The sequence below is a fragment of the Pinus tabuliformis genome, chromosome 3_2 (assembly GCF_031772625.1).
Source record: "Pinus tabuliformis cultivar Carrire ecotype Pingquan chromosome 3_2, CPIR1, whole genome shotgun sequence".
NCBI classification, from domain to species: Eukaryota; Viridiplantae; Streptophyta; class Pinopsida; order Pinales; family Pinaceae; genus Pinus; species Pinus tabuliformis.
In genome coordinates this window covers 592,372,260-592,385,346 of record NC_142302.1, presented here as the reverse complement: position 1 = coordinate 592,385,346, position 13,087 = coordinate 592,372,260, and positions in this window count along the sequence as shown.

The following is a 13,087-nucleotide window of genomic DNA, read 5'->3' as shown; positions in this document are numbered from 1 at the left end:
ATTGATGTACTGCGTCCCTCCTAGATCTATAGTAACGTACACAAGTAACAGGGTCGTTTCTTATTAATAGGCTAGGTTCATTTTCATCGAGTTCATTTGTGTTTGATTTTCTAGTGTTTTGTTTTATGTCTCTCAATGCATGCATTAAAGGATCCCAAAGATGCTCTGCACTGCTAAAGGAGACAAAGAAAGTGGGTGGCCCTAGTTGTCAAATCATTGCATAGAGTTTGTTCCGTATTTGCTGGTGGTAGTCAGGTGAGGTACGAATTGTATTTAGGTCCATGTACCGAATGTCAGAATTTAAAATACGATCTAGGTTCGGTTTTGACTTAATGTCTTTTGCAACTAGTTTTCTACCTTTCAATTGCCCTTTTCTAATTCTAATCAACATTGTATTCAAGACTTGATTTATGATAATGCGAATTGCTTTATAAAACAGGTTTGTAGTATGATAAGCAAAATCGTGGTTTTTATGCAGCACTTCCCAGTGACAAATGTTCTGATATGTAAGTTTTTGGAGATGTCAGCTGGCCGTTTGTTGCCATATAAAAGCGATGGGAAACTCATTTCTTCTGAGTACTTATCTTTGAAAATTCCTAATGGCATGTATCCGGCAGTAGGTGCAATGTTAATTTGTTTATTTAGAAGGTCATGGACAGTGTGTGCATCAATGAATCCATGGACCAATGTTTTTGTCATTGGTTCATTGTTTCCATGGTTATCGTGTTCGCTATCTTCAACTTCACTTGAACTTTGATATGCCTTTTGGTTTTGTAGGAATGCCTCTTTCCAATTGTCATTTATGGTAGCGTTCTCGAGCTTGTAAAGCATTCTCTTGCATAATTGTTTTAATGCTTTCATCACTTTGTGAACTCGAACTCGACCAAATGCATAAGCACTTTTGAATCATAAACTCTTTTTGACAACAACGACAACCGTGTCAGTGTCTTTTATAGTTCGAGGCAATGCAGATTGAATTCTGGAAATGTTAGTGGGGACATTGATGACTCCTCCAGTTAAGCATAGTTGCGGCTTCTTATGTCGATGGCCCATTTCTTTTATTTGCAAGAAGGGCAATCTTAATGCAACTAGTCTTTCTTCTAGTTCAGTGAGTTGTGTGAGTGTTCTAGTGGCATTGTTTCTTCTTATCTGTTCAGAAACTGCATATTTAGTGATTGTTTCATGTTCAATTGCTTTTTTGCAGTGTTTACAAATGTAGCAATTTTCAACACGAGATTTAACATTCTCGAAACTAGTTGATAGTTTCCTAATCTTATTTTGTCTTGTTTGATTTGCTTGTTTCAAACAGCAAATGTTTCTTTTGAAAAATGTTCTTTCACATGATGAACAATTGAAAATAGGTGTGTCAGTTATTTTTCTTTGATATATTTGATCAAACTTTGATAATTCTGTTAGTTTGTTCATTGATCTTGATTGAATCGATAGGCCAGATTTTCCTGATTTCTTTGATTGTGCTGAAAGATCCTTTGATCTTGTTGCAAATGGATTGTAGTCCACGTTTTCTATGACTATTTCTTGTTTCATTGTTGTTGTGTTGAATGCAAGTCTTATTTTTTGTGTTTTCAATTTTTTCCGAATAATGCCTTTAAGCAAACGCAAAGATAAACTTTTCGTCTGTTTGCCTAATGGACAAGAAGTTACAATTTCTATTTGTGCATTGTTTCTAATATGTTTTTTCAAGTTTCTAAGTGATCGAAATCTCAGTGTGTCACTAACATCTTCTGTGTTTTCTAGAACTACTTGTTGTTTCATTGTAGTTTTGTTATATTGAATGCCTATCTTTTGCCTTTTCAAATTTTTCCGAGCAATGTCCTTAAGCACATGCAAAGATAAACTTCTCTTGTGCTTGTTTAAATGACAAGATGGTTTTAATTTAGTTTGAACAAATTGACATTTTGTTTCAGATTGTGTTTCAGTGTTGTTCTTTGAGGAATGTGATGAATGAAACATTACAACCTCCTCAGTATTTGTGGCGGTTGCTATGTCAGATGTTCTAGCATTAGCTAGAGATATCTTTATTTCACTTGTATCTTCTTTACTTGGAAGAAGACATGTTTCTATGTTATCTTGTTTACTGCATAAGTTCATTTGTTCATATGAGGTGTTTGTTTGTTGTTGGAAGGTACAATGCATTGTAGATTGCCTACGAACCAAAGGTTTGAAGTGCCCATTCAAAGGATCCTCGTCATGGAATAATATGTCAAGAGTATTTGTTTTAAGACTTGAATTGAAGTGCAAATAAATTCTCATCTTTGTTTTGGACCAAACCCTAATTGGAATTTTCAGCCAATTTGAGAGCCAGTGGATACAGAAAATATCTCCCCATAAACCTCTAGATCCTAGGGGTATATTGTTTGAGGCAGATCTAGCCATTTTGTCTAAATAGATTTCACGGTTGCTAATGTTATGCATTTCTTTAAGTGACTCTTCATGCAGTTCATGTTCATAAGACAAAATTGCCTCTCTATCTTGTTTTTCAAGACAGTCTCTAAAATACTCTATTGTTCCTTTCCTTAGCTCTACTGATGTGTATTGAAAATCTAGCAAAAGTTCTAAACTATCGAATAAACAGTCTCCAATTAGATATGAGAAATTGTTCACACGAAATAAGTGATGCTTTTGCAAGACTAATTCCAAATTGTGTTTCTCAGACATAGCAGACATGTTTCTAAGTGACCGAAATCTCGGTGTCTCACTAACATCTTCTATGTTTTCTAGAACGACTTGTTGTTTCATTGTAATTTTGTTATACTCAATGCCTATTTTTTGTCTTTTCAAATTTTTCGGAGCAATGTCCTTAAGCACATGCAAAGATACACTTCTCTTGTGCTTGTTTAAGTGACAAGATGGTTTTAATTTAGCTTCAATAGATTGACATTTTGTTTCAGGTTGTGCTTCAGTATTGTTATTTGAGGAATGTGTTGAATGAAACATTACAACTTCCTCGGTATTTTTTGCAGTTGCTACATCAGATGTCCTAACGTTAGCACGAGATATCTCTATATCACTTGTATCTTCTTTAGCTCGAAGAAGACATGTGTCTATGTTACGAGATATCTTTATTTCACTTGTATCTTCTTTACTTGGAAGAAGACGTGTTTCTATGTTATCTTGTTTACTGCATAAGTTCATTTGTTCATATGAGGTGTTGGTTTGTTGTTGGAAGGTACAATCAATTGTAGACTGCCTACCAACCAAAGGTTCGAAGTGCCCATTCAGAGGATCCTTGTCATGGAATGATATGTCACGAGTATTTGTTGTAACACTTGAATTGAAGTGCAAATAAATTCTCATCTTTGTTTTGGACCAAACCCTAATGGGAATTTTCAGCCAGTTTGTGAGCCAATGGATATAGAAAATATCTCCGCATAGACCTCTAGATCCTAGGGGTATATTGTTTGAGGCAGATCTAGCCATTTTGTCTAAATAGATTTCACAGTTGCTAATGTTGTGCATTTCTTTAAGTGATAATTCATGCAGTTCATGTTCATAAGACAAAATTGCCTCTCTATCCTGTTTTTCGAGACAGCCTCTAAAATACTCTATTGTTCCTTTCCTTAGCTCTACTGTTGTGTATTGGAAATCTAGCAAAAGTTCTAAACTATTGAATAAACAGTCTCCAATTAGATATGAGAAATTGTCCACACGAAATAAGTGATGCTTTTGCAAGACTAATTGCAAATTGTGTTTCTCAGACATAGGAGACATGATGACGACTAAGTGTTCGATGCAATATTATGTTTAGTGATGCAATGCAATTACAAGTCACATAATCATAATAGCAAGTTGAACAATGAAAATGGATATAGAACAGGAAGTGATTGTGTGTACCTTTGGGACTGCAAATGTCTACTGAGCTGCTCAGACTGCTTATGTTAGTTAACATCCAATGCACAGTTTTGATACCAGAGTTCAAAATACGACTACCAAGATAAAAAATAATTTCTCAGACATAGGAGACATGATGATGACTAAGTGTTCGATGCAATATTATGTTTAGTGATGCAATGCAGTTACAAGTCACATAATCATAATAGCAAGTTGAACAATGAAAATGGATATAGAAAAAGAAGTGATTGTGTGTACCTTTGGGATTGCAAATGTCTATTGAGCTAGTCAGACTGCTTATGTCAATTAACATCCAATGCACAGTTTTGATACCAGATTTCAAAATACCACTACCAAGATAAAAAAGAACCTGCTATACGTTAGGATCAATCATTGTAAATTTATATCAATCCACTGACCAGTCAAAGACAACTTAAAATTAATAAGTGAAATCAAGAAATTAGATACTTGTATGAGTTTTCTTGTTATTATGTGTGACAAATTTAGTGCACCTGGGCTTTTTATTATGATATTAAGTATGGCTAGGTTCTGCAATCCAAATGCCCAACACTGCATAATCAAACTAATGAAATGAATGCACCAGACCTTAGAGAAAATTAAAAAATACCACTGTCAAGAAAATCAGTCCATTGTCATAGACAGCTTAAAATTAATCACTAAAATCAACAGATTAGATACTTGTATGAGTTTTCTTGTTATTATGTGTAACAAATTTAGTGCACTCAGGCTTGTTATTATGATTTTAAGTGTGACTAGGTTCTGCAATCCAAATGGCCAATACTGCATAATCAAACTATATGAGATTCCATGCAACAACACAATTTCTTCATAATGATACCCACGTTACAAATGTGACACAAGCAAAGGCCACAAACAAACCCATCCAATCCTAGACTACCTATTGTGCAATAAAATTCTCATTTTTCCAGTACAAATTTCCATCCGAAGTACTCCTCCTAGATTGCCCGCCAAGAAGAACATGAATTTGCTTCCTCTTGTTTAGTCCCTGTAGGCTGCATTGCCATTGCCAGGACCTCCTCTGGGGTCCCTGTCGTTCCCACAGGAGGCCTACTTTGAAACCACAATACTGGCAAAGTATGGACCACATGTTGGAGCCCTGGGTCCCCATAAGAGTTTTGCAGAGGGCGAGGATGTTAAGCTCATAGTAGAGCCCGTCAGTTCAAATGATCCTCAGCAGAATGCTGAGATGAAACCTACTAATTCAGATGCCAAAAAGAGCCCTCGGGCAAACAATAAGGGTTTTGATTTTATGAAAAATTTGGCTGTGGATCCTGCAGGCCATCCGAAGGTTATGTCTGTGGGGCTTGCAGTTGGTGGGGCTTCTTCATATCGGTTGCCAGGTTGTGAACCAGGGTCTATTGGATTCCATTCAACTGGTTTTGTCTTCCTGAACGGTGAGCTGTTTTTCCTTCCCCACCATCATGTCATGCATGCTTACTGTTTTGTATGATATGGAACTGAGTTTTCATTTGACTGAGCATGAAATTAGTTTGGTTTCTGCTTCCCCAGAACTGAAAATTCTAGGTTAAAATTTGTATTATTTGATAGCCATGGTGCTTCTATCTTCTGCAAAAAAATAACAGAAGCCAGTTTACTTGAAACTAATTTCTAAAAGTACGCAATTCCTCATGTTTTCAAATCCCATATAACTTTATGTGCCTAGAGAAAAATATGCCCAATATGAAAATCCAGTCATGATATTGCATTAGTGCGCAATTGAACCTGTGAATTCTTAAATCATGTCTTTCCCATCTATTGCATGCATTTATTTTTGTTGTAAGCTTCAGGAAACATGCCTCAAAAGGTTGCATTGCAAAAAAAATTGAATTGCTTAAGTCAACAGAGCTTTACACTCGGCCTTGTCTCTTTGTAAACTCAACTCACTCCTTAAGAGTGGGGGCAGACCCAGCGGGGATGGGACCTTAGCATCTGGCTTGTCGCTTGACTTCACAAATGAAACAATGCCCTGTTAGCATTGACTCTATCTATGCATTCCATTGTTAAATCAATGTCAAAGAGAATCAATGCGTGCCCATCACATTATGGTTGGCTGTGGGTCACATCGAATCAACACTATCAAAAATGGTTGAATCGATTTGCTGGGTAAATGGCAAAGGAATCAACCCAACATATCATGGATTGGCCAAATAAACAAAAGGACATGATGAAAAGAAATCTCAGGAAAAAATTGTGCAAGTGCACACATCAAGAAAATGCTTACTAAATAATCTTGCATGAAATTTCGATTTACTAAACAAAAGATTCAGGGACAAACTCTAGTAACATAGCAAGTGTTAGTGAGATTGAATATCAAGGTTGAGAATGTGTAGAAAAGCCGGATTCCCATAATTGAGTTTTAGTAGGAGTTCATAGTGTGACAAACAACCCTCGCACCATGATATCTCAGCAATGCAACAGTCAAGTCATTGCTACCATTCACCTAGCTTGTCTTCCACAAGGATGAGGAGTTACGAGAGGAGGACAAATAGTAGGTTTTGCAATCCAAATGGCCAACACTACATAATCAAACTAATGAGAGGAGTGCACCAGACTTCAGAGAGAATAAAAAATTACCACTGTCAAGAAAATTAGTCCACTGTAGCTAACTAATACAAGATTAATCACAAAGATGTTCACTTTGAAAAGCGGGAAAATGGCGACAAACGCACGGTTGCTCAGCCATACAATTTTGTGTGTTGTCACATCAGATCTACAATCATGTCAAATTGAAGAAATTGACTAAAACAACTCTGTTATAAAAAGAACCAATATTATTTTATATATGATTGATTTACTACCTTTCAATAATATGATTTATAATCCGGGATGTTTACATGGCAACACCCTGTCCCAACCACTAAGCTAACTAGTCAAACAAAAGATTGAGGGACAAACTCCAGTAACGTAGCAAGTGTTAGTGAGATTGAATATCAAGGTTGAGAATGTGTTGAAAAGCCAGATTTCCATAATTGAGTTTTAGCAAGAGTTCATAGTGTGACAAACAACCCTCACACCATGATATCTCAACAATGCAACAATCAAGTCATTGCTACCATTCACCTAGCTTGTCTTTGACAAGGATGAGGAGGTAGGAGAGGAGGACAAATATCTTGTCACTATTCTAAATTATTGTAGGAAGGCCATGGCAATTCACAAATTTCAGTGTAAATCAAATCAATTTATGATGCTTGCATTTTTATCAAAGGAATTTTGATTGAGTCAAACAAAAGATTCAGTGACAAACTCCAGTAACATAGCAAGTGTCAGTCAGATTGAATATCAAGGTTGAGAATGTGTAGAAGAGAGGGATGAAGTATCTTAGGCAAGACTAGAGACCACTATCTTTTTGTGGGCCATGGACTAATGAAACTATGTTTTTTGGTTTAATATGATGTAACATAACCTTTTGACTATACATAAGCCTCTTGGAGATTTTCCCACTGCCTTTTTTTTTTAATATAATCCAAATAAATCCTTAATGACTAAGAAACCCACCTCTTCTGATCAAAAGGAAAAAGGAAGATAGTAGAATATAAATCTTTGTATTTGAATTTTGGATACATTAGAGACAATTTCCTTCAGTTCTCCCAAAGAACAGGAGGTTGGAATAATGCTCTAGGGTGTAACTAACAGATTGAAAAGAATAATAAATGAAATAAAAGAGAGATTATGAATCAGTTCCTCTACATATGAAGGCAATTAAAAAGGAGAGAAATATAATTATAGTTGTGCAAGATGCTAAAAGCAGTAAGAAGAAAGAATATCCAGAACTATATCATATCCTGCTGGTGCTCGTAATTTGGTTGTCAAAATTGTCCTACAACTCCACTAGAGACCACTATAACTTCCCTTCTCATGCTTGTCTGATGGCTGACCTTGATTGCAGAAGTCACCAAGAAATCAAGAAAACATTGAATACAAGAGGAAATTCGCAGCAGTATTGGGTAATTGCATTGATATGCCACTAACAAACACTGTTCTATTATTCCAGCAATTGATAGGTTGTTGAACATGGCCATCAAACTACCAGATAACACAGAGAAACAAAATACTCGAGAGTCTAAATTGACTATGTAACACAAGTTGAAACTTGCAGCAAAGGGTTTGGGACACTTATATTATTTGGCAATTGGAGAAGTACCTTAAGGATTTGGCACATTCAAATTGTAACTGAAGTAGAACCAAATAAAACTAGAATAGACGGATAAACCATGGATTAATTAGATGAGAGAACTTTGCAACGAGACAGCGAGGATTTTGCAACACAGGCCTTGGATTTGAAAGTCGATTCTTTGGATATTAAGGAACTATGAGAAAATGGTGGTCCATGGATGTAAACACAAATTGAGAAAAGACTATTATTAGTTGTTGAAGACCAAAGGATGATTAGTTTGAGTCAAATAAGAAAGTCTTATCTTGTCAGGCCACAAAGGCCTGACGATGATCCTATCACAAGCATAGGAGCAAGCTCTCTGTCACAATAGAAAAGTTTTCAGAGATTTTGTTGAACACAGTTGCCAGACCTAACTCGGTACTTAATGCAAATGGCTAAGGTTCAAAGCTGATCTGTGACCCGGGAAAGACCCAGGGGTCAACCCAGCAAAGACTTAGTAAAAAGGAAAGCGTAAACATACAGACCATATAAAAGACTTGGCATGTAAATCATGAAAGAATTCTTAAAACCATATCTGAAAAAGAGTTGACCCAACTCAGAAAATGAGGTTATGAATTTTTGCAAAATATGATGCCCTAGCAGTGAAAACTCAGTTCCAAAAATCAGCTCTGAAATATTTGCCCAAGATTACCTTGTTGGTGAAAATGAGCTCAGAAGTTCTGTGCTAGTAGTGAAAAAAGACCCAGGGGTCAACCCAGCAAAGACTCAGTAAAAAGGAAAGCATAAACATACAGACCATATAAAATACTTGGCATGTAAATCATGAAAGAATTCTAAAAACCAAATCTGAAAAAGAGCTGATCCAACTCAGAAAATGAGGTTAGGAATTTTGCAAAATATGATACCCTAGCAGTGAAAACTTAGTTCCAAAAATCAGCTCTGAAATATTTGCCCAAGATTACCTTGTTGGCGAAAATGAGCTCCGAAGTTCTGTGCTAGTAGTGAAAAAATAGGTCTGAAAATACATTCAGAAATTTGTGCTCAAGACATTCTGAAATTTTCATGCAAACCAAGGTAAAAATGATCATAGTGGGTATGTTTCTAGATTTTTGTAGAGAAAGGGGACGAGCTAAGTCAGTGGACTTGGTTAGGAGATTTGAGTAGATTATTTATACTAACCAATTCACATCCTCTTAGGGGTTTCATCATGTAGTTGGTAGTGAATTCTACAGTACAGAAAATGATAATAAATCGGGCAATTGTCGACAAATGCACGGTTGCTCATCCATACAATTTTGTGTGTTGTCACATCACATCTACACTCATGTCAAATTGAAGAAATTGACTAAAACAATTCTGTTATAAAAAGAACCAATATTATTTTATATATGACTGATTTACTAAACAAAAGATTCAGGGACAAACTCCAATAACATAGCAAGTGTCAATGAGATTGAATATCAAGGTTGAGAATGTGTAGAAAAGCCGGATTCCCATAATTGAGTTTTAGCAGGAGTTCATAGTGTGACAAACAACCCTCACAACATGATATCTCAACATTGCAACAATCAAGTCATTGCTACCATTCACCTAGCTTTTCTTTGACAAGGATGAGGAGGTAGGAGAGGAGGACAAATAGTAGGTTCTGCAATCCAAATGCCCAATACTGCAAAATCAAACTAATGAGAGGAGTGATGTTCACTTTGAAAATCATGCAAATGGCGACAAATGCATGGTTGCTCAGCCATACAATTTTGTGTGTTGTCACATCAGATCTACACTCATGTCAAATTGAAGAAATTGACTAAAACAACTCTGTTATAAAAAGAACGAATATTATTTTATATATGACTGATTTACTGCCTTTCAATAATATGATTAATAATCCGGGATGTTTACATGGCAACACCCTGTCCCAACCACTAAGCCAACTAGTCAAACAAAAGATTGAGGGACAAACTCCAGTAACATAGCAAGTGTCAGTGAGATTGAATATCAAGGTTGAGAATGTGTAGAAAAGCCGGATTTCCATAGTTGAGTTTTAGTAGGAGTTCATAGTGTGACAAGCAACCCTCACACCATGATACCTCAACAATGCAACAATCAAGTCATTTCTACCACTCACCTAGCTTGTCTTTGACAAGGATGAGGAGGTAGGAGAGGAGGACAAATATCTTGTCACTATTCTAAATTATTGTAGGAAGGCCATGGCAATTCACAAATTCCAATGTAAATCAAATCAATTTATGATGCTTGCATTTTTATCAAAGGAATTTTGATTGCGTCAAACAAAAGATTCAATGACAAACTCCAGTAACATAGCAAGTGTCAGTGAGATTGAATATCAAGGTTGAGAATGTGTAGAAGAGAGGGATGAAGTATCTTAGGCAAGACTAGAGACCACTATCTTGTTGTGGGCCATGGACTGATGAAACTAGGTTTTTTGGTTTAATATGATGTAACGTAACCTTTTGACTGTACATAAGCCTCCTGGAGATTTTCCCACTGCCTTTTTTTTTAATATAATCCAAATAAAGCCTTAATGACTAAGAAACCCACCTCTTCTGATCAAAAGGAAAAAGGAAGATAGTAGAATATAAATCTTTGTATTTGAATTTTGGATACATTAGAGACAATTTCCTTCAGTTCTCCCAAAGAACAGGAGGTCGGAATAATGCTATAGGGAGTAACTAACAGATTGAAAAGAATAATAAATGAAATAAAAGAGAGAATATGAATCAGTTCCTCTACATATGAAGGCCATTAAAAAGGAGAGAAATATAATTATAGTTGTGCAAGATGCTAAAAGCAGTAAGAAGAAAGAATATCCAGAACTATATCATATCCTGCTGGTGCTTGTAATTTGGTTGTCAAAATTGTCCTAGAACTCCACTAGAGACCACTATAACTTCCCTTCTCATGCTTGTCCGATGACTGACCTTGATTGCAGAAGTCACCAAGAAATCAAGAAAACGTTGAATACAAGAGGAAATTCGCAGCAGTATTGGGTAATTGCATTGTTATGCCAATAACAGACACTGTTCTATTATTCCAGCAATTGATAGGTTGTTGAACATGGCCATCAAACTACCAGATAACACAGAGAAGAAAAATACTCCAGAGTCTAAATTGATTATGTAACACAAGTTGAAACTTGTAGCAAAGGGTTTGAGACACTTATATTATTTGGCAATTGGAGAAGTACCTGAAGGATTTGGCACATTCAAACTGTAACTGAAGTGGAACCCAATAAAACTGGAATAGATGGATCAACCATGGATTAATTAGATGAGAGAACTTTGCAACGAGACAACGAGGATTTTGCAACGCAGGCCTTGGATTTGAAAGTCGATTATTTGGATATTAAGGAACTATGAGAAAATGGTGGTCCATGGATGTAAACAAAAATTGAGAAAAGATTATTATTAGCTGTTGAAGACCAAAAGACGATTGGTTTGAGTCAAATAAGAAAGTCTTATCTCGTCAGGCCACAAAGGCTCGTAGATGATCTTGTCACAAGTGACTGAGTACTTAATCCAAATGGCTAAGGGTCAAAGCTGATCTGTGACCCGGGAAAGACCCAGGGGTCAACCAAGCAAAGACTCAGTAAAAAGGAAAGCATAAATGAAAACTCAGTTCCAAAAATCAGCTCTGAAATATTTGCCCAAGATTACCTTGTTGGTGAAAATGAGCTCAGAAATTCTGTGCTAGTAGTGAAAAATCATCACTATTGTATGTAGTGCTTGCGAGAGAAAAAGGTAACCGTAACTTGCTAGGGTCCTACAGTTTGATGTCCCTTCCTTACCAACCATTTGTTCACAGCGAAGAAAAAAAAACCATTGCCAAGATAAAAATTGAAATCGTACACAACCTAGGCAAAAAACTCAAACCCTACAGAGGCTGAAATATATCAAAAACTGAAATCGTACACAGCCTACGTAAAAAACTCAAACCCTACAGAGGCTAAAATATATCAAAACAATGTAATAACATAAACAGTACCTGATATAGACCAATGTAGTGGAGCTGAAGCAAAAATAAAAGTCGAAGCGAGGTAACCACGAAATCATTTCTAACTTTATTATATAACAACAAAAGTAACTTACACGTAGCGGACGCTGCATGCATAATGCTGAATAGAATGAAATGTGTACACAATGAATAATTAGCAGCTAACACGTACAAATGACCTGACTTACATTAACCTCCACCAAATCAGCCTCGCAGGTTAACCAGCACAAATGTCATAGCTTCCCAAACAGATGGCAGCACCATTGCTCTTCTTGCTACCTTAGGTGTTGGCCCAAATGTTTAAACTCTTGGCTATTTAACCAACACGTACAAATGCCCTGACTTACGTTAACCTCCATCAAATCAGCCTGGCACATTAACCAACACAGATGTCATAGCTCCCCAAATAGATGTCAACGCCATTGCTATTTTTTCTACCTTAGCTACTGGCTTAAATGTTTAAACTCTTGGCTATTTAACCCTCTAAGCTATTTAACCGTCTATGTTCCATGCCCTATTGTTTAACTGTCTAAGATCCATCATCTATTGGTTGTTTAACAGTCTAACCTCCCTTACTGTCAGCCCTAGGATGCAAGAGGATTAAATCCATAAACCTGCAGCATCAGTAGTGGTTTCTGCAACAAGCAGATTCTATAGATGTTGCCTGACCTACCCTCCCTATTCTGCCCCTCCCCTATCCATTTGCGACAGAGCAATTAGCGGAGGCACCTAGGCCTAGGCACGGGTGAGAGAAGCAAGGGTAGCGAGGTTGATCACCTACCCAGCAGCATACCTTCTAGTTGTTCCAGTCCTTACCCAGCAGCATACCTTCTGTTTGTTCCAGTCCTAACCCCTTATCCTATTGTTGAACTAGTTTCAGAGTCTCCAGTTCTAGGTCCGTATTTTGGCTCAAAACAGGAACTGGAGTTACTGCTTTTGGCTCGAAGCAGGAACTGGAGTTCCCTATCGATATTCGCCATTGGGGATACTCGCTTCAGATAAATAGGCCTGGTACCAAACCCAGAATTCACAGGTCTCGTTGAGGGCTTGTCTTAGAGTCGAACCAATCAC